Source organism: Sorex fumeus, unplaced genomic scaffold (genome assembly GCF_029834395.1).
Source record: "Sorex fumeus unplaced genomic scaffold, SorFum_2.1 ptg000037l, whole genome shotgun sequence".
Classification (NCBI taxonomy): domain Eukaryota; kingdom Metazoa; phylum Chordata; class Mammalia; order Eulipotyphla; family Soricidae; genus Sorex; species Sorex fumeus.
Window position 1 is genome coordinate 20,470,809 of NW_026606094.1, and position 27,906 is coordinate 20,498,714.

A 27,906-nucleotide genomic window follows, 5' to 3' on the forward strand; every position below is an offset into this window, starting at 1 on the left:
GTACCCTTAACCATATTTCTCACCTCACTGAGAGTAGAGTGTTCACTGAGCACAGAGCCAGGAGTTAATTCTGAGCACCATTGGATGTGGCTTAGAAAACAAAACAAACATACAAAAAAGGATTTAGAGTGAAATTGTTAAAATTGCGATAACATTTTATTTCACTATGTAAACATCATGGTCTGCCTGGCAATTTAAAAAGTGATTTGCATCTAAATACATGTAAGTAGAAATACAATTTATGAGTTCTCATTAGGTAAATTCTTTTGGTTAGAATATAACTTTCATTTACCTCTCAGTTCAAGTGCAAAATTATCATTTCACATGGTCTCTCTTTTCTCTAATGTGACATTTTTAGTATAGGCTTTTAAGAAGTCTTAAATGATATTTTTAATTCTGGTCATCTATGATTTTGCATAGATGTCACATACCTCATTTTTCAGTTAATAAACAACTCATATTGTACTGTCTCATTATCCTTTCAGCAAATGCGATTCAAATGTTCTCATTAGCCTTTTGATAAATATCATTTTAGTTAAATATGTATATGAAAAGATCTACTGTGTAACAGTATCTTCAGTAATTATGTTGTGTTTAATATTATTTTGTATTCTTATGGAATTATACCAGTTTCTCATGTAGAGTAAACTATTACACACTAGTAACCTGTTTATTGTGTTTTTTTAAGATCAGAAGCCTATTAAGGAAGATAATGGATTAATATGATTTTACCTTTATCAGAGATCTAAAGAAACTGGAATTGTGACTTCTCATGTACTCAAAAGCAGAGAATTTAGGTATAGTAATGCTCTATGCTGATTTATTGCTCATAAGACTTTTTTAACAGTTGTTTGAATGTAATGGAATGTTTTAACAACTCAGTTCAATTATTCAGCTAGTCATAAAACCATTATTATGATATTTGGAATATTGGTTAGGAAAGGAACTTCAGAGATGGAAAGGCTTGACTTTATACCCAGACTTACCATTTAAAATCATGACAGTGGGGCTGGAGAGATGGCTCAAGTGGTAGAGTTCTTGTTCAGAACAAGAGTTCTTGTGCTTATTTTGCCCTAAATATTTCACCTGCAAGTCCCTCATTTCATTTCTTAGCAGCTCATGACCTGCCCAAGGCACTCCCAGCAGCCTAAGGCCTGTCCTTACTGGCTCAGGAAAACCCAGCATAAGCTCTGTTGTGAAGGCCATTGTTTTAAAAGAAGCAAAAGAAACCAAGCCAACAAGACCTACCTGGGCGCTCTTGGACGATCAGTATTATAGCACCAACCTCTTAGTATTATTCTGGGAAATAGTAAAAATAATGAGATTTAAGACTGAAAAATGGTAGACTATTATTTTCATAAAGTAGAAGTACTATGCTTATTTTGCCCTAAATATTTAACTTTATTAGAAATTCTATTTATTAGTTTTGTATTTGTAAAATGTTGACAAAGAAGATAAGTATACCAAATGGTAAACATCTTTTTTGGTGTGGGGGTCTGCTATGAAGGCCAGTATAATCAGCATATTGAGAAACATTGCACAGGTGACATTTAATAAAACTGAATTGAATTTGCATTACTTCGGCTGGCTTAAGATGATTGCCATACAATTTTGTTTAGTTCCTGACATATAATTATATTGTAATTATTCTTTATTAAATGCCATATAAAATTTCAAAGAAAAATTGATTGGAAATAATTTTTCAGCTTCCTCTGATTGTCTAAAAATATGTAAAATTAACTTATGTCAATCACAAACATATTCAGTAAATAAGTATTAGACTGCAACTGATCCTTCTTGATTTGAAAAAATAGGATAAGTGATAGAAAAAATAATAGAAGTAAATTATGATTTCATTGTAATATACATAGTATTTAGCTTTTATATTAAGACATATATGTGAAGGTCTAACTGTATATGTATAGAAAAATTGAGTTAGAAAAATTATAGACAATTTTATAGCAAGTGTTTATATAATTCTGAAAGGGGATTGGAGCATTTTAGAGTATAGGTTAAGTGTGGTCTTAAATAGGATAAATAACTGAAGTAGAGATTAAGCATGAAAAGAGGAAGGATATAATGGATAAAGTGTGGGTATATCACAGAACTGCAGGTGAGATATAATGAATAGGCTTCAGGAATGATAGAAATAGAAACAATTTAGAGAGATGAACAATCTAGAGAAGTGAGAGTAGTTTGTGAGTAACTTCTGTGAACACAGGTGGGCTTTGGAAACTTCCTGTAATTTTCAGTCCCACTGGAATGGCACAGAAGCGGCCTGGCCATTTGCCTAAAGAAAGGGTACTGGACATGGTGAGTATTGTAGAGTCCTACCTACAAAGATGCTCGCCATATATATCCATATAGACACATAGTCACTTTGTTAAAATTTATTCCATACAACCTATGATCCCCCCGTTTGAAGGCTATAAAGTCTTTATTTTTAATTTAATTTGATTGTTATTTTTTAAAATTGAATCACAGCGATATGCACATTTACGAAGTTGTTCATGATTGGATTTCAGTCATATAATGTTCCAATAGCTGTCCCTTTACCAGTGTACTTTTCCCACCACCAATAGTCCCGGTTTCCCTCCTGTCCTCCCTCCATCCCACTGCCTGTCACTATGCAGGCACCTCTCTCTCTCTCTCTCTCTCTCTCTCTCTTTCTCTCCTTTTGGGCCTTATGGTTTGCAGTACAGATAATGAAAGGTTATCAGGTATATTCTTTTACCTGTGCCCTTCACCCCAAACACACTCCTGTGGCAAGCTTCCAATCATTGACTTTTCCTCCTGGTCCTGTTTACTCTCACTTTGGATATTAGTCATGGTCCTCCCGTTGTTCATCGATTTGCTCAAGCGGGCCCAGTAACATCTCCATCATGAGACTTGTTACTGTGTTTGGCATATAGAATACTTCACGGGTAGCTTGCCAGGCTCTGCCGTGTGGGTGAGATACTTTCGGTAGCTTGCCGGGCTCTCCAAGAGGGGTGGAGGAATCAAACTTGGGTCGGCCATGTGGCCGCTTGTAAGGCAAATGCCCTACCGCTGTGCTATCGCTCCAGCCCTATTAGTCACTATATATATATATATATATAATATATATGTAGATATGTAGATATATATATACATCTATCTATCTATCTATCTATCTATCTATCTATCTATCTATCTATCTATAGCACTGTAGCACTGTCCTCCCGCTGTTCATCAATTTGTTCGAATGGGCCCAGTAACGTCTCCTTTACGAGGCTTGTTGTTACTGTGTTTGACATATCGAATACGTCACGGTAGCTTATATATATGTGTGTGTGTGTAGGTCTGTGTGTGTGTGTGTGTGTGTGTGTGTGTGTGTCCCACAAATGAATGCAGTTGTTCATTTGTGGGATATATACCTGTCCTGTCCCTCTACTTCTCACTCATTTCACTCAACCATGATACTCTTCATGTCAATCCATTTATAAGCAAATTTCATGACTCCATTCATTCTAACATCTGAATAATATTCCATTGTATAGATGTACCATAACTTTTTTTATCCAGGAATCTTTTCTGGGGCACTCATGTTGTTTTCAGATTCTGGCTACTGTGAATAGTGCTGCAATGAACATCGAAATGCAGATGATGTTTCTGCTGTGTGTTTTTGGGCCCCAGGGTACATTCCCAGAACTGGTATTACTGGGTCAAATGGGAGCTCAATTTTTAGATTTTTGAGTAATGTCCATATTGTTTTCTAAAAAGGCTGGACAATTCAGCATTCCCACCAACAATAAAAGAGAGTCCCTTTCTGCCCACATCTGTACCAGCACTGGGTTACTCTTGTTCTTTTGGATATGTTGAAGACTATAATTTAACAACTTACTATATTCACAGAGCTATATATTCATCAGTGTAACCAAATTTAAAATATTTTCATTAGACCCACAAAGAAACTTACAATAAGTAGACATCACCCTCAAATATTTTCTCAGCCCATAGTACATAGATTGCTATGTATCTTTAGTAGTTTTTTGATGATATGAGCATTTCATTTAAATGGTACTATATAGGGCACTTCAAGATGGGGATCTTAAAGGTGGCTTCAATATCTGATATCCTGAAAAGGGCACAAAGAATGCATAAACAAATGGGACTACACAAAGTTAAAGAGCTTCTGTGGGAAAACAAAACAAAACCAAACACAGGCTAAAACTAAAATATAGCTTACTTAATGGAAAAAATATTTGTAGTCAACACATCAGATAAAGGTTTGATATAGGTACAAGATCAACAGAAAGACATTTTAAAAAACCCTCTGACAGATGGGGAAATAAATAGACACTTCTTAGAGGAGGACAGGAGGATAGCCAGTAGGAGCATGAAAAAATGCTCAGCATCACTTATCAGCATCAGAGAATCCAAACAAGACAACAATGAGATACCACCTCACATCAGTCAGAATGATCATATCAAAAATAGAAGAAACAATCTATGTTAGCAAGGATGTGGTGAAAATGTACTCTTATCGACTGCTGATGGGAATGTTGTCTGGTACAACTCCTATGGAAAACGGTATGGAAAGTTCTCGTATGGTAGTAAATTTAGAATTGAAGTGCCATATGACCCAACAATTCCACTTCTGGACATCAATACCCCGGACATAAAAACACTCTCAAAAGAACATATGCATATCATATTCATTGCTTCACTCAGTACAGTAGCTAAGATATGGAATTAGTCTAGATGTCCAGCAACAGATGAATGGATTATGAAGATGTGGTATATATACATATGGAATACTATGCAGCTGCAAGGAATCATGAAGTCATGAAATTTCCTGCAGCGTGTTTGGATTTGGAAGATACATACGGAGTCCGAAGAAGAAAGACCAGCACAGGATGATCTCACTTAATTGTGGAATATAGGCTAATGGTCGAGTAAATGTATTGTATAAAAAGGGGGATTCTTAGATCAATCATTGACCCCAGTGTTTAGAAAGGAGCAGGACAAAGAAGGAAAGAAAACAAGGGGAAGAAGAGAATAAGAAGTATTGGGTTAATAGGCATCAGGGCTTCAGTTATACTAGTGTTATGAGTGAAGTATATATCCAAAACTCAGATTCAGCATGAGATCTAAGCAGAAACCACTGAAAGTTTATAATGTGCCAGTCACATTGACATGTGGGAATGGAGGGGAGTTGGGACAGAAAGTAAATCTGGGAACACTGGTAGAGAGAAATTGACACTGGTGGAGGGATTGGTGTTGAATTACTGTATTTCTAAAATGCAACAGTTAGTGTCTTATAAATCATTGCTCTTTAATAAAAATAAAAGTAAATAAATTGAACTATACAATGTCTAGTTCTTTGTTATTATCCTTTTTTCCTTAGTACTTTGTTTTCAAGATTCACCATTGTAACATCTGTCAATGCTCTATCCCTCGTTATGGTTAAATAAATATTTACTATGCCATAATTTATTCCTCTGCTCATCAATTTTAGATATAAGGCTATGAAAATTCATGTACAAGTTTTTGTTTTAGGACTAGATTTAAGTTATCTTCAGTATATCATTGTAAAGTTAGCTAAAGGGTATTATTTGATTTAGCTATATGTTTAAGCATAAACCATTTTTTCAAAAAAATTTCTAATTTTTTCAAAATTAGAAAAAATTAAAAATTTTTTGATTTTCAATTTCAAAATTGGACTGAAGAGATAGTACAGTGGATAAAGTGCGTGGCCTCAAACACAGCTGACCTAGATTCAGTGCCTGGCACTTCAGATGACAAATGTGCCCCCCCCCAAATAAAACAAATCCCGAAGTGGCTAGATAATTTTATAATCTCAGTCAGTATATGGCTTCAGTTTCCCTATTTCCTCATTGATATATTTAATGTCTTTTCGAGCAAATGTCTTTTTAATTAAGGCCATCTTTGAGAGTGTGAAGTGATGTTATGATTCTGAGTGACAACTAATAACATTAATACCTCTGTGTGAAATTGACTATGTATTTTAAAGTAAATAGTGAATTGTAATGCTTTCATAATTTGAATCTTTAAATAGCAGGTTAGAGCTTGATTTCTTTTTCCTTTAATTATTATACTTTGGGTCACATGTTTAACTTTTTTTTTTTTTGCGTTTTGGGTCACACCCGGCGATGCTCAGGGGTTACTCCTGGCTCATGCACTCAGGAATTGCTCCTGGCGGTGCTCAGGGGACCATATGGGGTGCTGGGAATCGAACCTGTGTTGGTCCTGTTGGCTGCGTGCAAGGCAAATTCCTTACCCGCTGTGCTATCGCTCCAGCCCACATGTTTAACGTTTTAATGTACTCCGTTACCTTACCTCATCACCACCACATCTCCTGAGACTCTCCACCAATGAATTTTGTTTTATATTCAGTCCACCTCTTTGTCCCATCTAACCACACTTATTAGTACTCTCACTTCTGCAATCCAGGACTAAGGATTTGTCATATTTGATACCTTCTTTTTCCTTATGTTCATTCTCTGTATACCACACATGAGTGATACCATCTGGTGTTTGTTTTCCCTCTGACTTTGGTTAAAACGTGTCCTTCAGTTCCATCCAAATTGGCAGCAAATTGCATGATTTCATCTTTTCTTATGGGCACATATTTCATTGTATACATGTAAATATATATGTACACGTAAATATTAATCACAACTTTATCTGTCATTGGGCATTTGGATTATTTTCATATCCTGTCTATTGTACGAAGTGCTGCAAAGAATAGAGATGTTTTGGAGTTCTAGGGATGTAGATGCCAAAAAAGTAGAGTCACTTTGTCAGCTGGAAGCTCTAGTCTTTCTCTTAAAAAACAAAAAATCTCCATGTTATTCCATAGGGAGCGAACCAGACAATATTTGTACCAACATAAATGAGGGTTTCTGTTTTTTTTTTTTTCACATTCCTGCCCACACTGTTTCAAATGTTTTTGAGATATGCTATTACCATAATGGGATGATATCTTATTGTTTTGATTTGAATTTTCTTAATAATAAGTGACTATGAATGTTTTTTCATATCCTATTGGCTTCTCTTCATGAAAGAGCCTGTTGATCTCCACTCCTCAATTTTTTGATGGATTATTAGTTTTTTTCCATTGAGCTTTGTGAATAATTTCTAGCTATAACTGTATCTGTATCTATATCTCTATATCATCTATATTTCTCTATGTGTAATTGGTATTGAACCACATTCAGCAATGTTTAGGTTTTACTATACTCAACGAACTGGGAACATAAAGAGTGGTGAATATCAAACTTGGGTTGCCACATACAAAAACAAACAAACACTGTCCTCCCATTGTTCATCGATTTGCTCGAGTGGGCCCTGTAACATCTCCGTTTTTGAGACTTGTTACTGTGTTTGGCATATTGAATACGTCACAGGTAGCTTGACAGGCTTTGCCTTGCAGGCAAGATACTCTTGGTAGCTTGCTGTGTTCTCCAAGAGGGGCGGAGGAATCGAACCTGGCTCGGCTGGGCCAGCGGCTTGCAAGGCAAATGCACTACCGCTGTGCTATCACTCACTTCGGTAGCATATATACTAAAATTGGAACGATACAGAGAAGATTAGCATGGCCCCTGCACCACATACAAGACAAGTACAATATTCACTGTACTATCACTCCAGTCCATGCTTTAAATACTTTGAATATTAGCATTTTATTAGAATTATTGTGTTTCAATATTTTCACCCATTTGGTGCTTTTCTTGTTTTAGCCTAAATGTCTTAGCTAAAATCTTTTAAATTTTATGTTGTTCCATTTGTTTATTTTTGTTTTTGTTACCCTTTGGCAAGGGGATCAAATCATTGGAAACACCTTTGAAGTCCATACCCTGAAGAGTTCAGCCTATGTTTTCTTTAGTCTGTTTTATGGAATCTTGTCTAAGCTTGAGGTCTTGGAATTAATTTTTTTGTATGACATGAGATATGGATTCAGTGTCTTTTTTCCTCTTTCTTTCCTGCATGTGGCTACCAAATTTGATCAGCATCACTTTTTGGATAAAAGCTTTTCTTGCATCATTTCATGCGCCAAAGAGTCTGATTTCTTAGACATGATACTATATTGGGCTGGAGCGATAGCACAGTTGTAGGGAGTTTGCCTTGTGTGCAGCTGGCTCGGCTGAGCCAGGTTCGATTCCTTCGCCCCTCTCTGAGAGCCCAGCAAGCTACCGAGAATATCTCGCCTGCATGGCAAAGCCTGGCAAGCTACCCATAAAGTATTCAACATGCCAAACACAGTAACAACAAGTCTCACAATGGAGACGTTACTGGGCCCGCTCTAGCAAATCAGTGAACAACGGGAGGACAGTTCAGTGCTATATTGTATTTCATGTATTGCATATTGCATATTCACTATATGTTTATTTCTAATACTCTTTGTTGTTCATTTTGTTTTATCTGTCTTCATAATCTTAGCAACAAAAACTGTTAGATTTTAAGAGATTTCCTGGTTCATCTAGTGTCAGTTTTGCCAAATATTGTAAGTCTCTCCACAGGTATTATGAGATCTGGTTGTTGAGCCAGAATTTTATGCTGTTTTTCAGTTATATCAGAGTTCCCTTTGATGTAAATGAGTTGTTGTTAAAATTTTGTATTTCCAAGCTTCACCTCCAGTTTAATGAATAAACCAACTGAGCATCAGGTCTGAAAAACAAAATTTTAAGCAAGTCATTGTAATTCTTCTTCTGTGGCAGGGATGCCACTGTCTTGTAAGACTGATGTTTTGTTTCCTGCTCTTTCATCTGTGTTCTGGCAGCTTTTATCACAGATCTCTCTCTCCATTCTCTGTAACCACATTCAACAAAGCCCTTTCTCTTAAAGTTTGGCAAATGTGGCTCCTGTGAGGACTTTTTCCATCTTGAACATTCTGTGAATGAATCATTCCGTTAAGAATCACTTGCTCAGCACCTCCTGAATTGGGAGATAGCAACGCCTCTGCTCTGCATGACCTCTGCTATGAGAGCAGCCAAGCTCTCTCAGGGATTTCAGCATTAGCCCGGCATATTCAAGTGTGCTTGATAGCTTACAGTGTTGTTTTGTTATATCTCTGCTGTATTTCAGATCTCTTTTCTCTAGAAATGAAAGTCTGATCCTAGTGATAGCAGTTTTACCTGATTTTATATAAGAAGTTTTCAGAGCAATATGATAGCTACAGCTAATATCAGGTGCAGAAGCCAGTGTCTCTGTTCAGGTGATAACCCCGGCACTTTGTTTTCTCACTTGGGTTGCCAAGCTAGGAAAGAATACTATTAAAGGGTCAGGAGCATTTGTTCAGGCCCTATTAGCTTTTGATTTATGACCAAAGCCATTTTACCTATGTCTTTACTTGTTTGACTCCCAAGATTTGACTGTCTTTTGCTTTTAACTTGATAAGAGCTATATGGACAGTTTTCTTGTCTTAACACCGTGAAAAATGCAAGAGGCTTGATGATAAGTTGTGCACCAAATGAGTTGTGATTGTTAGATATATATTGTTAGATATAAGAGATAACATGGACTTGGAAAAGGTCATTTTGTAGAATTGTTAAGTCTTGATATATATTTTTTGGGTTGTTGGATTTCTTTCCCCTTGATAACCAGCTTATCATCAGTTCTATAGCTTTTTCTTATTCTCTTGAGATGCTGTGATTTTCCTACTTTCTTTTCTTCTTTTTTTTCTTTCTTTTTTGTGGTACTCATCAGTCTGCTGCGCCACCTTACCAGCTACAGAATGATCAATACTAGGAAAGGTTATAAAGGTCAGATGGGAATTTATTACTGAAGTGTTCACTTGACTTATGCAAATCCACTGTCAACAGGTTACCAATTTGCATTGTTCAATATTTATTTGTTGACACTGGAAACTGTCAAACTCTAGTAGTTGAGCTTTTTTTAAAAGACTTGCTTTGTTCTTGGGTTGTTTAAAGTTGCTCTCATTAAGTAATTTTTTTTTTTCTTTTTGGATCACACCTAGCGATGCACAGGGGTTACTCCTGGCTCATGCACTCTGGGTTGCAAGGCAAATGCCCTACCCGCTGTGCTATTACTCCAGCCCCCCAAAAAGAAATTTGAATTGACTGTGATTACTGTATTTCTCCCTACTCTTCTCACTCCCACTCCACAATCCCCCCAACCGAATGGGGCCTTTAATGAGTACTGAAAGGTTGGAACAATGCTGGTATAAAAGCTGTGTGGCATATTTTCTCCTCCTTGGTTGAAAAAAGTGTTTTGTAAGGGACTGAAGATAATGCAGCATTTAAGGCATGTGCACCCTACCAGAGTTTGATTCCTGGAGCCACATAGTACCCGAGCATCGCCGGGGTGGCTCTGGAGATACCTCCCTCTGTTCTGCTGACACCACAGGGCCCGAGCAGCATCATATCCTTGATGTTCTGCCTTGAACCATTGGCCCAGTTGGCCAAGAATCTCAGGTGACCTCGGGTCTCCTGAGCTTGGAAACCTCATCTATCTGCAGCTCCCCTCACCCCTACATTCTGTTTGATTGATTCTGAAGTGTTTTCTAAAGCAGACCATTCTTTTTTTTTTGTAGTATTCCATCTTTATTGATTTTTTAAATTGTGTCACTGTGACCAACACTTAACAAAACTTCCATGTTTAAGTTTCAGTGATACAATGATCAAATATCCTTCTCTCCACCGGTGCACATTTTCCACCATTAGTGTCCTCAGTATTCTCCTCTCCCCAGCCCCATCCCACCCCTCTTCCTGCCTCTATGACAGACAATTTGCCCTTTAGTCTCTCTACTTTGGGGCATTATGGTTTGCAATACAGATACTAAGAGGCTATCACATTTGGTCTTTTATCTGCTTTCAGCACACATCTCCCATTCCTGAGTGATCCCTTCAACCATCATTGACTTAGTGATCCCTTCTCTATTCCAGCTGCCTTCTCCCCCAGCTCATGAGGAGGCTTTCAACCATGAAGCAGTATTCCTGGCCCTTGTCTCTACTGTTCTTGGATATCAGTCTCATATTATATTTATTTTATATTCCATAAATGAATGCAGTCATTCTATGTCTGTTTCTCTCTTTCTGACCCTCTTTATGGTTTCATTTAGCATGATACTCTCCATGACCATCCACTTATAAGCAAATTTCATGACTTCATCTTTTGTAATAGCTGCATAGTATTCTGTTGTGTAGATGTACCAACGTTTTTTTTAACCAGTCATCTGTTCCAGGCACTCGGGTTCTTTCCTGGTACTGGCTATTGTGAACAGTGCTGCAATGTCATTTCTACTGTGCTTTTTTGCACCCTTGGGATATATTCCCAGAAGTGATATTGCGGGTTCATATGCAAGCTCAATTTCTAGTTTTTTATGGAATTCCCATATTGTTTTCCAAAAAGTCTGGACCAGTCGGCATTTCCACCAACAAAGAAAGCGAGTCCCTTTCTTCCTACATCCGTTCCAGCACTGGTTGTTTTTGTTTTTCTTCTTTTTTTTTCTTTTTGGGTCACACCTGGTGATGCACAGGGGTTACTCCTGGCTCTGCACTCAGGAATTACTCCTGGGGGTGCTCAAGGGACCTTGTGGGATGCTGGGAATTGAACCCGGGTTGGCCGCATGTAAGGCAAACTACCCTACCCACTGTGCTATCGATCCAGCCCTGTTATTCTTCTTTTTGGTGTGTGCCAGTCTTTGTGGTGTGAGATGATATCTCATCTCATTGTTGTTTTGATTTGCATCTTCCTTTGCATTTCTTCATGTGCCAGGCCACTCTTACTGTGTTTGAGTTCCCTATCTTTAAAATAGTTTTATTTAAATTCCTGGTGTATTTTCCCAAGTCCTACTATGCTCATGGACATAGTTGTCAAGAGAAACAGACAAATTCAAATCTCTACCTCAGAGCAGCTTTGTAAGTCCAGGACCAGAGATCTCAAAGCCTTGTCTCACTTTTGCTTCACTTTACTTTGATATGTGGAAATGCAGTTTTCTCTTCTTTGTGTTTTTCTCAGTTTTACTACCTGATATTTTCAAAATATATTTGCAGATACTCCCGAATCCAGTCATCAAAACAGCATTGCTTGGGCAGGCTTGGATTCTGTAAGGCCACACTCTCTGGTCACCCTGCTGTCCCCTTTTCACATCATCTAGCCCTCAGAGTGTTGTTTTACTTTCTTGGATATGTATTTTCAGCTAAACTAAAAAAAAGTAATTTAACGACTACCCTGTGGGAGAAATATTAATCTTTTGCCCCTTCTAGTTTGTATTATTTATTTTCTCTGTAATGAAAAAAAGCTGGATAATTCTATAGGCCTCTTCACCCATAAATAACAAATACATGAAATCAATTTGATTTTCACTTTTATTCTGATTAGTTTTTTTCAACCTTAAGTGTGTGGATTTATGGGAACTTCCGAGAATATGAGCTATGACCTAACAGTATTTGAAATAGGAAAATGAAATTTCTGAGAATTTTGACTACTTATATAATTTTATCTCGATTTTGTTTTAGTCATACAAAATATGTTTCTTTATCTTGTTTGCTTACTTATTATGTGGCAAAAACTCTCAGATTAGGGCTGGAGAGATAGCCCAGTGGTCAAGGCACTTGCCTTGCATGCGGCGTTACTGTGATTTCAGCTGGTTCCACATATGATCTCCTGAGCCTTTGCAGAAGTGTGCACAGAATCAAGACTAGATACCCCCAGGGGTGTGTGTCCCCCAATTCCCCCTTCCCCAAACTCAAAAAGCAACAAAGAATAGACTTGGAGGGAAGGTGATAGCTATCAACGTTTAAATTTGTTTGTTGCTCTCCCTCTACTGTTACCATTTTCCCTTTTACTAGAGTTTGCTTTATATTAAAAAATAATTCTTCTGAAGAGATGACAATATCAGTGTAATTGAAAGAACATAGGTATTCTGTTTTTACTTTTATTTATTTTTGAATAAACAAATTTTGCTTTTGTGAGTGTTACACTTGGGACCCAGGAACAACCAGCTCAGGGAACATGGGGCCACTCCCAGTGATTCCTGACCTGGCTTGTGGGTCAGATGGTTCAGTGTATGGGCTTAGCAATTCTAAGTAACTCGGGGCTTAGTGGTGCTGGGAATACCATGGCTGTATCTGGTTGGCAGTGCTAAGTTAGCCAAGTGATGCCGACAGTCAAACTCAGAACAGTCTGAAAATTATTGATTTGAAAATATATTATGCTATATCTGACAGTTTTATATAAAACAGATTCCATTATAAAATATAGTATTTTAATAGATAAATATGCAATATATAATGTGTTTTCATATAAATATGCTATGTAAAATACTTTTAATATATTAATATGTGGTGGGCTGGAGCAATAGCACAGCAGTAGGGTGTTTGCCTTGTGCATGGCTGGCCCGGCCAAGCCGGGTTCGATACCTCTGCCCCTCTTGGAGAGCCCAGCAAGCAACCAAGACTATCTCGCCCGCATGGCAAAGCCTGGCAAGCTACCCTTGATGTATTCGATATGCCAAACACAGAAACAAGTCTCAAAATGGAGATGTTCTACTGGGTCCGCTCGAGCAAATTGATGAACAACCGGAGGACAGTGCCACAGTGCTACAGTGCATATTAAAATGTTACTATAGAAGTAAAAAATATATTAAATAACTTTTTTGATCTGTGTTCCACAGTTGAAGAGTGTTGTTTTTGCTAATGCTTTTATGTTTGAGATGCATTTATTTCATATGGGTGTAAGCCCTTCTTTATTGTTAAAAGAGTAAAACCTCTCAACATAAAACAACCTCTCTCTCCTCTCTGCTCTGCCACCTTCTTTTAAAACCAGCTCTTTTCAATGATAAGCCAACAAATGGTATCTTCTTCATGTTGAGGAATGCAGTAGTTTTGGAGATAGACAAAAGTCCTGTGTCATGGCACTTACATTTATTAGAAGAAACAAATGCAAAAGGAGAATTCAAGTTCATCATATTTTTAAAATTTTAATTTTATTGTAATTTCATAAGGCAGTTCACAATATTTGATTACATTTAATATTCAAACTACAATCTCACGACCATTACACCTTCCCACCACCATATTTGTATATTTCCATCCCAAACCTTAACTCCTGCCCCAAAGCACAGCCAAAATAATTTATTTTCCATTGTTTGTTATGAATAAACTGCTGAAATGCTCCAAAAGTCTTTCCTTGGAGGAGAGTATGTGAAGATTGTTGTTATTTCACCCAGGGATCATTAAGCCCTTCTATAAGAGATTGGTAATATGTTGTTAAGGGTTGAGCCTTGTGTCTTTATATATTTATATATATATATCTGTAAAAAGATTATTTAGATTGGTTTCCTTCTACTTTAAACTCCATCAAATGTGGTGCGCTACTCTTGGAGTATGAGTGGTGTCAAGTATGATGAGATGTTCAGGAATAGATTTACTCGTGGGTGAGGCTTGGCAGGAGAATGTGGAAAGCAGCCATGAGCATGAAGGCAGTTGAATTCTGGAGGTTTTGGGTGCCAGGGCTTGGGGTGGGGAGATACCTCACCTGCCCTCTTCCAGGTTCCCCTGAATGAAACAGCCTGGAAGGGGTTCAGGTGGCATGGCTATGGCAGTGTTGTTTTTATACTCTCTTCCGAGAGAGGAAAATGAGTCTCTGGATTGTGGCTGTTGATGAGATTATCTGACGCCAACCAGAGGTGGCTTGTGGGTATGACTGCCTAGTTGCCGGAAACATGGAGGGACATGGGTATAGGTCACCAATTCCTGGTTCCATTGAACCTGGAGTTTTCAGTCACCAGTCCCACATACCTGGGTTTTCTGAAGATTCAACTTGTGGTGAGGCTCAGCCTGAGCTCAAGGACATCAAATTATTGCAAGCAGTCATGGGGAAAAAATATAGTACATTTGAGGGATGTAAGCATCCCTGGTAATTTTGGTAATGCTTCACGGAACACAGAATTGAGAGGGAATTAGAGAGGGAACTGAGGACTGGGGCTCCTTTGAGAACTGACTGAAAGGGGGTCTAAATGGCTTGACATTGGTTTTGGTGATCCCTAGAATGATAATTGTGCAGAGATCATGGGTGTGGATGTGGTGTGAAGGCTCTCAGTTTCATTCCTACCAGTGGCTGTGTTTACACTAGGGAGCAACAGTTTAATTTGGAGCTCTTAGACTCTCCTTTTAACTTGTGCCTGTAAGGGCAAAGTCAGGGGACACTTCTTTTATTCAAAATCTGAAAGTCCTGAAGATTTCTCCTCCCCTTCCCTTCCCTCTCTTCACCTCTTCCCTCCCCTCCACTTCCCTTCCCTCCCTTACCCTTCTCTCCCTTCTCTTCTCTTCCCTCTTCTCTCCTCCCCTCACCTCTCTTTTCTTCTCCCCTTCCCTCCCCTTCCTCCTCACCTCATCTCCTCTTTTCCTCAGACTGGAAATTCACTTAGAGTATGTCAGAAGATGGTAGTTCTTGGGTCCCGAGTTCTTGGGAACACAGAGTATAAGGCACTTGCCCTGCAAGGAGCTGACCTTGGTTCAATCCCCAGCACCCAATATGGTCCCCATGAAGTTCCAAGCCCTGCCCTCTCCCCTTTACCTCCTCTCATCCCATGCCTTCTCTTCTCCTCCTCTCTCTCCCATCTCCTCTCCTGTTCTTTCTTTCCTCTCCTCCCCTTGTCTTTTAAACCAGGCATAAACAAAAAGACCAGAGCAAGAGCAGGATTTGTGTTTTCTCCAGGTCATAGAAGTCCACTATCATTTCCCCTTTAGGCCTTTCTTGTTAGCTACTTCCTTTTAAGGTGACTTGTTTCACCTCACTGATCTCTTCTCTCCTGCCCATCGTCAGACAGAATACAAGAGGTGGGTGACTTTTAAGGAGTTCCAGTATGTTATTGAAAGAAGAATTTATTTCATGAAATAGAAAATTCTATTCCCCAATTTTCTCTGTTGTCTTTTGTTTTGCAGTCCTTTGCAATTTTAGCATGTGAGGCCAGGACAGATGTCCTACAATGTCAGTCCCTCTTTCTGGCTTTCCTCTATCTGGTAAAATTGTGATGGGAAGCCTATAAAATATCACAGTGCTTACTATTTCCAGAATTGTGCTTATACCCAGAATTGTGACCAATTGTTAATATATTCCGAATTTCACAGTGTGGAGGCTATACATTGGCTCACTGAAATTTAAGACCTACTGCTTTGTGATGTGTGTTTGATGCCAACAGGCTCAGCTTCTTCTACAGTGGCTATTTCACAATGGTGTTTTGTTTGCGTGGGCATTTGTTTTATTTTGTTGTAAAGAATAGTTTTAAGCTGAGTTTGTATATTCTAAAAATGCACCTATGCACCTCTTTACACATTGCTGAATCTTAAGTTTCTAGTATGTGCCCTTATTTTGAAAAAAAAAATTGCTAACTTTACAAGTATGACTTACGTGCAGTTTCTACATATAATTTCTATAATAGCACTGTCCTTTGCCACTAAACAGTTCATGCATGGTGCCTTTTATGGTGCATCTTTTCTAGAATCCTCATAAAATCCTATTTGAAGAGTGACTTTTACCTGTAATATCAGATTTTGAAAAATCATGTCACCCCAACCCTCTTGAATACCATATTATAGGAAAGCACACACTCTAGAAGGAGCTATATAAAGGAATTCTGTTCCTTAGGGTTACTCTGTACCAGGAAGTCACCACACTCCAATGAGACTCTCTCACCTAAGGGAAGGGAAGCAGTTAATACAATGATGTGGAAGTGTGGAGACTTTCAGAGGAGGCAGGGAGCAAAACTCTGGTGACTTTGTGTAGCAGCTATGAAGGCATCATCATGGAATATAGACGAATTAGTTGACTGGTTGAGAAGAAATGTTGAACACTGTGCTAATATGTTAATAGCTAGCATCTTAATTATAAATAATATTAATATGTTAATTTGCTAATAAAATTGCTAATTTTGGGTGTGAGTAGGGGTGACACCTCCTATTGCTCAGGGTTAATTCCTCTCTCTGCACTCAGGGGTCATTCCTGATAGGGTTTGGAGCTTGGTGGGGGCCACATTGGGTGCTAGGGATTGAACCCAGGTCAGCTGTGTGCAGAACAAGTGCCTTACCCTATGTTCCCAAGAACTTGGGACCCAAGAACTGCCGTCTTCTGACATACTCTAAGTGAATTTATGTTCTGGAATTTCCTTAAAATTGCTGATGTCTCATAATTGTCTGTTGAATAATAAATCAGTTTTTAAAGAATGATAGTACCCTGCTCTCAATAAAGACCCTACAACTGTATAATAATCTAAGACAAGACCAAAAAATTCCAAACAGGGAATTGGGATGTCTGAAAATGAAAAGAGACAGTGTTTTTTTTTTCTTCTTTTGTTTACATTTATTAGTTCCCTTTAAACAAAACTTTCCTGTTCATAAGAAACTATATAATAGTGTAAATGAGGAAGAAAATCAGAGACGCTAAATTGTTTTAGGACTGTGTACGTGCATATTTCTTCTTATCTTCCATTCTCTCTGCCCCCTTTATTTCAAGTTGCTAAGGCTGACAGCTTTGGTGTTCATTTAGAGAAACCTTGTGCCGGCAGTGTTACTAACTGTATTTTATCTTCATCTAGATTTCTCTTTGCGTGTTTTTCCAAATTTCCCTAGGTTAGCAATTTTTAGTACAAGTGGAGAACACCAAGGGAAATGATGGGGAAAAAAAAGGGAAACCACAAAGCATTGTAATAGTTTTTCAGTGGATATTTTCTGTATAATTTCTGTGACACTTTTGCCTATTTTGTTCTATGAGAGTTCCATCTAGAACAACGCCTAAAATACAGTAGACACGCTGTAAATCTTTTCTCATTTTGAACTCCCAACAGAGGGAATATATTTTGTAATTTGTTATAAGACACAGATTATTGTTAGAACCAGAGGGAACATTTAAAGTCTTAAAGCACAAAACCAGGAATCTCTACAGATTAGGAAATTGAGGCCCAGAAAGGTCAAGTATATATATTGCTTAAGAGTATATCTCTCAAATGGCAGAACAAGGGCTAGTTTTTTATATTCTATATGCCTAAACATTCAGCTTAGTTTTATGTATGTCCTTTCAGGGAATGAAGCTGAAATTTAAATCTGGATGTGATTGACTATAAGGTCTATTATCTTTTTAGAGGTTTTTGTTTGTTTTATTTTGTTTTTGGGCCACACTTGGTGGTCTTCAGGGTTTATTCATATCTCTGTACCTGATCACTCCTGGCAGTCCTCGGTGGATCAAGCCCAGATTGGAATGTGCAAGGCAAATACCTTCCTCCTACACTATTTCTCTGCTCATTTTTGGTATTTTTTTAAAGGTTAGTGTCACCTTACTTTCTGTAATATTTTTCTTGGACCAAATTAAATTAGATGCTTCAAATTAAGTTAAATGTTTTGTATAAGCACTGGATATAATCTCTTTTTGAACATATGTTTATGTTACACTTTTGTGGTTGTGCTTTGAGGCCAGGGACCTATGTCTTCTTTGATTTCTCAGGATTTGGCATAATGACTGACATCATGGAATTTTTCCCATTTTGAATTGTGTTGAGAGTTAATAACAAATTGTTTTTCCAAAATTAGAACTGAAGGAAATAAAAACTTTATCAGAGGAACAAAATCTCATAGCCTTTCAAATATAGTGAATGCTTAATAGATGTTAATATTATATAACCATTATATAGGGAACAGTTTAATGATTGACAGTCCTCTAGGTTGAGATAACTCTTTTGAACTTTTGAAGTTGTCTTCAAATTTAATTTTTAAAGTTTAAATTTTTATCATTTTAATTTATATAATCTATGGATATATTGATTTTGATATTAAAACTTTTTCTGACCTTGCTTTTTTCTTTAATAGATGCCAATTCATGGTTAGTGCAACTTTGAAATTCTTTGACACTAGTTATCTTAGACTTTTATTTATTTTTATTTTTTTATTTATTTATTATTTATTTTTTATTTTATTGAATCACTGTGAGGTATAGTTACAAGCTTTCATGTTATCTTAGACTTTTAAAGAAAAATGAACCCTTGATACTGTTGTGAATATATTCCTTAATGTACTAGTCAGGTTTATGTATGTTTAGAAAAATGTGTCTACATGTCTTTCAGATCTCATCAATAAATTTTAAATTTTTGTACCTTGAACACAGAACTTTTAAGTTAGACTAGTATTTATGTAACAGTTGAAAACATGAATAAAAGTGCATTTTACAAATATGTTTGATGTAAGAAAAATGTAAAATTCTATAGAGGATGCATTGCTTTGCCTGTGGTTCTTACAAATATAATGCTATTTACTGGATAATGATATTTTAAACCTACTTATTTTTTACTGTTAGATCTCCTGAGACAAGTAATGTCATTCATTTTGGGTAATATCCTGAAAGTATTTGTTTTTTGCTTATTTCTGATATTAGATAGTACAGCAATATCTTATTTGTATAAAAAATAAAATCAAACAATGGAACATAAAATATGTCATATATATACTTATTTTTTGAGAGAAGGACTATATTATTGGTGTTGTCATTAAGAATATGATTTTTCTAGGGAGCTGGAGCATGATACAGTACGTAGGGGTTTGCCTTGCATACGGCTGACCAGGGTTCAATCCCCAGTGTCCCATATGGTCTCTTGAGCATGGCCAGGAGTAGTTCCTGAGTTCAAAGTCAGAAATAAGTCCGGGGCACTGGCCAGTGTGGCAACCCCAGAAAACAAATGAAAAAAAAAAAACCCCACAAGAATCAGATCTTCCTATGAAATATCTTGTGAATTAAAGAAAACTTGCACTTCATATTACCTCCTTTACAGATAATAAATAAAATCAAGAATGAGATTCAGTGTAGACTTCAGAGGTAAGAATCAGACTGTGGAAAGCCTGGATTTGGATTTTTCATTCTGGGAAAGCCTGGGTTTTGGCTAGCATGTTTTACAGTGTGATCAAGCAATGGAAAATAGTAAGATAGAAAATGCTAAATAAAGTTTCTTTTTATCCCCATTGGACTGGAGCAATAGTTCAGCGGGTAGGGTGTTTGCCTTGCACACGGCCGACCCGGGATCTATTTCTCCATCCCTCTCGGAGAGCCTGGCAAGCTACCAAGAGTATCTCACCTGCAGGGCAGAGCCTGGCAAACTCCCCGTGGCGTATTCGATATGCCAAACACAGTAACAACAAGTCTCACAATGGAGATGTTACTGGTGTCCACTCGAGCAAATCGATGAACAATGGGAAGACAGTTCTATATAGTGCTACAGTGCTTTATCCCCTATTGTCTTTATATTTTAGTTATTTGCTTTTATCACCTTCATTGTTTGACTTCATAGACTGTGACTCAAAAGCAAGCACCGAATTTATTAGAAGTATTTAGGCTGAGAGACTCTTAGGATTCAAGGGATGCTGAAAAGTTTTACTTAGTACAGAGAGGACCTGGGCAGATGTGAAGATCCTGGTAATAAGAATACTCAGTGACAGTGCCCAGGCTCTGTTGCTGAAATGTCATTTCTAAAAATATCTTTATTCTATGTGCATTGACTCTGCTCAGTAAACTAAGTCTCAGGAGATTGTTTCTGATTGACTAAGCTTGGGTTATGTGCTCACCATTCTGTAGCAGGGAGTGAGCAGTTTTCTGCAGGTTGCTTCCAAAGGTTGCTTCAATTCTGTATTTTGATTTGTATTTCCACAAAATCACAGAGAAGAGGAAAAAGTTTCCCAGGCAAGGAGTTAAGGTGGATTTAGGAAGATGATAGAAAAATTCTCAGAGTATCTTCTCTTCAGTTAGTTCATTTCTCCATTATCTTATGATGCTCTAAAACTCATTTTCTGCATCCAACAAAGTCAGCCTTTTACAAATAGCATACTAACTATTGTAAAAAATTGATTACATATATAGTGAATATATATGGAATGCATATGTATATAATTATATACATGTATAATTTTATTTTTCGGTCTCTCTAGTGGTGCTTGGGGCCACCAGTGCTTGAATGTTGGATACTAACTCTAAGTGTTTTAGGCTTCATAAGTGAATCGCCCCTTTCCTTCCCCCAAGAGAAGCTTACAGTGCTCTTACAATCACCCTTAATCCCCGGAATTATCTTTAAAATTCTCTTTGTGCTTTACTTGTCATTTTCACAATTCCCAAAGTCAGTGTTGTTTACTCATAAGTAAAACTTTCTGTTAATCCTGAACTTTGTATTTGTAGTGAATTACTTTTCTATTTCCCTATAACCTTCATATTTTACTGTAGAGCAATGTTTCTTTGCTTAAATACTCAAAGACTGCTGTGGTCTATTGTCTCAATATTTGGGAGTTGACTGATTCTGAAATATATCTCTTGATGTATTGACTGATTGACTCTGAAATACTCCAGGGTATCCATCATACTTTCTTGACTCAGGCTTTTGTTGCCATAGCTCCACACATTTCACAAAAGGGTGGTCCCACCATGGGCCTTGTATGAACCTGGGGTGAGCAGCAAAGTTACCCTGTCATTGAAATGGGACCATCTAGAATGCATAAAAGCAGATTCTTCATTTAAATCATTATGACTTAAGAGACAGGACCCCCATGGGGAAGGACAAGCTAATCGGCGTGATGACCTAGTCTGGGATTTATGGTAGAACCAGCAGTCTTGCCCTTGGAGCACAGAGAACTGTATTTTGGAATCTATCTCTTACTGTGTTTATCCAAATAACTGAAAGTATTAATAAGTAAATGTAATTATTTAATATTTACTAGTAGCTAGGGAAAGATAAGCAATATAGATGTCCCTGGGAGATAGTCTCCTTGAGTTAATCCCCTCCAGGAGAATTGCCTCCCTCGAATTCTGTAAATGATCAGTCACACCTGTTTGCAGTCCTATACCTCAAACCCATTTAGATGTTACTTATGTATGCTAACAGTTCTGCGTTAAGTGGATCATTTTTACCATCAATCTGTGGTCCTCCGACTCTTTGTTTCTCTGCTGGGGAGGCTGAAAAGGTGATTCTTGGCCACTAAATGCAAGTGTCACTCTCCTACATTTTGAACTCACATTTGGGAGGCCCTGCAGTGCCAAAGATCAAATCCAGGGCTTGTGGCATGTCTGATATGTGAGACTGAGAATATTTTAAATGCATTTTCTTTCTATTACTTTGTCTCTGGTAGCATTTTAATTAATAATTCCTTCTTGTGTTCACCATCGTTAGTGGAGCAAACAAGAAAGAAAGAAGGTAATTTAAACCTAAGATTATTGTTGGTTTTAAGGTTTTATATGTAGTGTTTGCTAACTCTAGTGAATAGAAATAATAGATATATTTTATCTTTTTACCTGCTGGTTTAAAGTACTTTATTTAAAGTACTATTTGGCCATTTTACGTGTGTGTGTGTGTGTGTGTGTGTTTGTGAGTTTGTGTGTGCACGCGTGCACATGCACAGAAACAATTTGAGATAAGAATATTGGTTCACAAAGATTATAAAACATTGTAGAATATGGTATTTACAATGGTGGGATGAGTTGCTGAATTCAAATTCTGACGATGACACTTGCTAGCTGTGTCATTAAGGCAAGTTACTTAACCTTTATGTTTCTGATTTTTCTCTATCTGAATGAGGGAAAAATAATACTATCTGTCATAAGAGTAATTCTGAAAATGAAAAGATTTACTTTAATTAAGTACTTTAAAGTATGTTGCCTGACATTCAGTAAACAATAACTGTTCTAATTTTTTTTTTTTTTTTTTGCTTTTTGTGTCACACCCAGTAATGCACAGGGGTTACTTCTGGCTCTGCACTCAGGAATTACCCCTGGTAGTGCTCAGGGGACCACCGTATGGGATGCTGGGAATTGAACCCGGGTTAGCCACGTGCAAGGCAAACACCCTACCCGCTGTGCTATAGTTAATATTAAACCTCTTTGACTATTCTACATGTTACATTAAAAACAAAGCAAACAAAAACATTTTGGTGAAGGAAAGAAATACTACCAAATTGAGGAAGAAGAAGAAAATATAGAAACTGGGCCACCAAATATAGTAAATGATGGTGGGGCTGTGGAAAAAATTTTATTCTCATTCACTGCTATTCAGAATATAACACTTGGTTTTTCTCCATGTAAGGCTCCATGGAAATTTTTTAAAAAATCAAAACTAAACTATAAATAACTTAGCAATTCTACTCCTAGCTGTCTATCCAAACACAAGAAACACAATTTAAAGAAGGCATACCTACTGTATACACTCCTGTATTCATTGTAGTACTGATTACAATAGCCAAGATACTGGAATAATTAAAATGCTTCATAGCAGAAGGATGGATTAAAGAAAAGTAATATATCTACACAATGAAATACTACTTAACTGTAAGAAGAAATGAAGTCTTTCTTTTTGCTATGATATGAATAGAACTGTAGAGTGTCATGTTAAGCTGAGTATGTGAGATGATCTCACTTATAAGTGTTATGAAAAAAAAACAGCAAGGAAACAATGTTCAGTGAAAACTAACTGTACACTCTGACAGAGCAGATTTGAAGTTACCAAGAAGTATTTAGGAGGGGCTGAAAGGCTTCAGTTGACTGAGGTGGAGGGATATGGGCACTTCGATAATTTGGTAACATTAAACCCCCAAAATACATCAACATTTTCATTTATATAAACCAATTAAAATAATACCTCAAAATAAAATACTTCAACTAAATTTAAATTAAATACCTCAATTAAAATTTAATTAACATCAGAGTTTTTCTGTTGATTCTATGAGTAAATAGATCATGTATCAACTTAATGATGGTTTCAGTAATAGTGCAAAGTAAAACTTCTACTGAACTAGTCAGTTGCATAGTCAGTCTTACTAAAGTTGGTATCATAATTTTAAAAAATAGTGAAAGAACTGAGCCTCAACACAATATACTTTTAACCTATGAGAATGAGAAAAGACCGATTATTTTTACTTCAGAAATAGTAATTAGTTCATGTCCTGTTGTGCTTGTACTGTGAAGACTTTTCATATTCTCATGGCAGTTTTGAAGGCTTTCCGTGTAGAGGGGACTGGAGAGCTAGAGCCGATAGGGTGCATGTCTTGCAGGTGCCTGACCAGGGTTTGATTCTTGGCACCACATATAGTCCTGCAGCACTGCCAGCTATGATCCCTGAACAATGCCAGGAGTACTCCCTGAACATTGCTGAGTTGCCCCCAACAAAACCAAACATTGATTGAACATAAAACAAAAGAAGGTATGGGGCCAGAGAGAGAAAGTATAGGAGTTAAGGCTCTTGCCTTTAATGCTGCCAGCTTGGTTTGGTCTCCAGTAGTGCCCATGGTCTACCTGAGTCTGATCAGGTGTCATTCCTGAACACAGAGCCAGGAATATCCTGAGCATTGCCGGGTATGTCTCAATACTGTCCTCCTCCCCCTTAAAGAATGTTTACAGCAGTTTTTTTCTTCTTTTTTAATGTGATACATAAGTACGAATGTATGCTACTTATTTGGCACTATAATGAACAGTACCAAGAACAGTTAGTTATTTCTAGTGAGAAATAATTATCTTACATTTGTCCAGTGGTGCTCTCTTCCCATATGGTCTTGCTAGCCCCTCTTATGTGGGCTGAATTTTATGGTAATTATCCATTCCTCTGCTTTTTTTCTGAATCTTTTTTTTTGCAAGTTATTTTATATTACCTGTAAGTTTTAAGGATGGTGTAGAGAAGACCTACATATACACACACTGCACATACACAAAGGAGAATGTTCACACTTAGAGTTTCTAAAAGTTATTATTCTTCTTCATGAATTTTTTTTTTGTATTTTCTCAAGAATAAGATATTTTTCTTACATAAATATAGTATAGTTTTCAATTTCAGTACATTTGACATTGGTATAATGTGATTATCAATTTTGTCAGTGCACTGATAACGTAACTTAAAAGTGTTTAATTTTCCAGTACAGGATCTCGTATAGAACCATGTTCTATAGCCAGATAACATGTCTTCTTAGTCTTTTTTAGTCCTAACAGCTATTTAGCCTGTTTTTGCTCTTATAACTTTGAGATATTTGATGTATGTTTCTTTTGTATTTTTAATAACCTTAGATTCCTTTTATATATTCACATAAAAAACTATCTGATGCTCTTCCTTCTAAGACCTCATGTCTGAAAACACTCAGTATCCACACAAGGTACTGTACAACTTCTCCTCTTTGTAATTTGCCCGTTTCTCTCATAACTGATGAGGAGTAGGGAGAAATTTGGAGGCATTGCATGTATTTGTGTGAATCTAAAATTTCTCCTTTTGACTTAGTATCAGTTGATAATTCCTGTGTAAGCTAGGTTTTTGTTTGTTTGTTTTTTTTGTTCTTGTTGTTGGGCCAAATCCTACAGTACTTGAATGCTATTTGTAGCTCATAACTCAGAGTTTAGGGGTTACTTCTGGTGGTACTCAGGGGTTGCCCCTGTCAGTACTCAGAGTGTCATGTTGCAAACAGATAAAATTCAGACCTTCTTAATGCAAAACATGTCTCTTAATCCTCTGAGTTATCAACACAGCTCCCAAACAGCTTTCATGGTGATTACAATGTGAAAATATTCCACTGCCAACAGCAGCTAACCTTTTACTGTTCAGCTCTCATTACTACACTTTATGTACCTTCCTTTCTCCCCATTTTATTTCATCTTTATTATTTTTCCTGATTCCTCCTCCTCCCACATGCAGCAGTTTATGTATGGGTCCTTTTGACATATGTTCTCATTCTTTGAACGTTTCCTTTTTTTTTTCTAGCACAAGTCAATCTAAATACACAGTATACCTTTCATCAGCCCTAAGATCAGCCATTTCTTCAAGGGCCCTTGGTTCTCTTAGTGAAAAATGGTATTAAAAACCCAAGATCTGGTGCTAAATGGGCTATTCTATAAATTGATTAAACTGTGTTCTAAAACTAGTTGAAGATTGTTTTTTCTTTTCACCTCCCAAGCAAGTTTTTGCTTATTTAATGAGTTTCTCTGCATTAAATTACAGCCTTCATAATCACCAATGTTTTCATTCTGTCTGCTTTCTTGATAGTCATTTTTATATTTACAATATTATTCTTCATATGAGTTTGAGCATTACCTGCCATGTTATAAGGTATTCAATAACCATTCTGGGATTGTATTTTAGGAGCAGCTGTTCAATGTTAGTCATGATCTGTATCACAGACAGGTGAAAAAAGGCATTATGATGTGGGATTGTTGAAAGGAAAGGCAGGAAGATATTTTTAATAAATGAAATGTTCATGAGAGTAGATTGTATTTCAGAAGCAGAGCGGTTTCAAATAATCACGATTTCTCTACATCTTCCTTGAAATACAGGAGGCTAAGGAAATACAGAATTGTGCAAAGGCCACTCCAGGATATTAATTTTGTACTGAATTGAGTTTTAAAAGTTTATTGGCACAAAGGTTAGGACCTTTCATTTAAAGTTTATTTTGCTTCTTATGGCCTTTTCTGTTGCCTTAAACTTTTAGCAACTAGAATTTTGCTATGTTGAATATGATTTTAATAAAAATAATTTCTATATATCTATCAATTATAAAAATATTTCATATGTATCTTTAATTTTATATGTCTACTGGCCATGATTATTCTATATTTTTTACTCAACATAAGGAGACTGTGACAGATCCATGTTCTAGATAATCATTTATGTCCTAGATATTCATTTATGCTGTTCAATATGTTCTAAAAATTATGTTCTAGATATCAATTTATGCACAGTTATAAAAATAAGTTGAATTATTCGCCCAAATAAAGATTAAACAGGGCTCTGGGATATAGGGTGGTAGAGTATACATGCCTCATGTGAAAGACACATGATTTGTTCTCTGACAATTCCCATATACCCTCCACACCCTCCTACCACATACACCATACACACCAAAACAAAAGCAAGACATAAAAACTGTCAGATAAAATATAAAGCCATAAGAACAAGAAAGAGGAAAATATGCTCATCTCAAGAACTACTATAGTCGTATTAAAAGAAAATTTCATTTTACTTGAATTGGCTCACTTATTACCTGTTTTGGAACTGAAATAATAATTGTAGTAGGAATTGAGACGTGTTTGAACAAGAAAGCTAGGGAAGTAAGTAGATACTGGATAACCATGTTCTCACTTTTATTTTATTTTGAAGTTGGAGATTCCTTGAATCTTGATTCAAGGAATCAGTTGTTTCTGATATTCTTCTTTAGAGTCATAAGATCTTAGAAAATACACCTGCCAGTGCAGGTAAGATGGAGAGAAATAGAAGTATGAAGGTTATATAATTCCTATAAAGAAATGACGTGGGCAGAGAGATACTACAGTAGGTAGGAGCTTACCTTCCATAGAAGTGATGAGGCTTTTATCCCTGGCACCCATGTGGTCCCCCAAGTCGACCAAGATGAATTCAGTGTACAGAAACTCTGAGCACAGCTGAGTGTGACCCAGTACTCCCAAAAACAAAGTTAAAAATTTAAAAAAAATTAAATTTGAAACAGAGACTTTCAAAAGTGTGAGGAAATATGTAAAATATTTGATATCTGATGTGATTTTTTTAAAAAAGTATAATATTATTTTCTTTTTCTTATTTACTTATTTAAGAGAACATTTTTTTTAGTCCTTAAAATGATAAAACTAAAAACAGAAAAACAGTTGATATGAGAACTTGTCTAATACCTGCAATGAGCAGTATTAGTGTAGAGGACTATAAAATATTTTACTAAGAAAGAAAGTAGCCCCACTCATTTCATTAAGAAAATTATTTTCAGTGTATTTTTCATTTTATAGCAATTTTGTTTTGGTTTTTTGGACATACCCGACAAAACTCAAGGGTTGCTCCTAGCTCTGCACTCAGAAATCACTCCTGGTGGTGTTCAGGGGACCATATGGGATGCCAAGGTTTGAACCCCAGTGTGTAATGGCAAAGGCCTTACCCATTGTACTATCTTTCTGCCGTCTCACTTTATA

At 36.8% G+C, this 27,906-nt stretch overlaps 1 protein-coding gene and 1 pseudogene across 2 annotated transcripts in view; both read left to right on the forward strand.

Moving 5' to 3' along the window:
- The window catches only part of IMMP2L (inner mitochondrial membrane peptidase subunit 2), a 905,603-nt gene that overhangs the window by 161,469 nt on the left and 716,228 nt on the right, over positions 1–27,906 (forward strand). The gene's annotated exons all lie outside the window — the stretch shown is intronic.
- Positions 7,519–7,619, forward strand: LOC130027849 (uncharacterized; annotated as a pseudogene).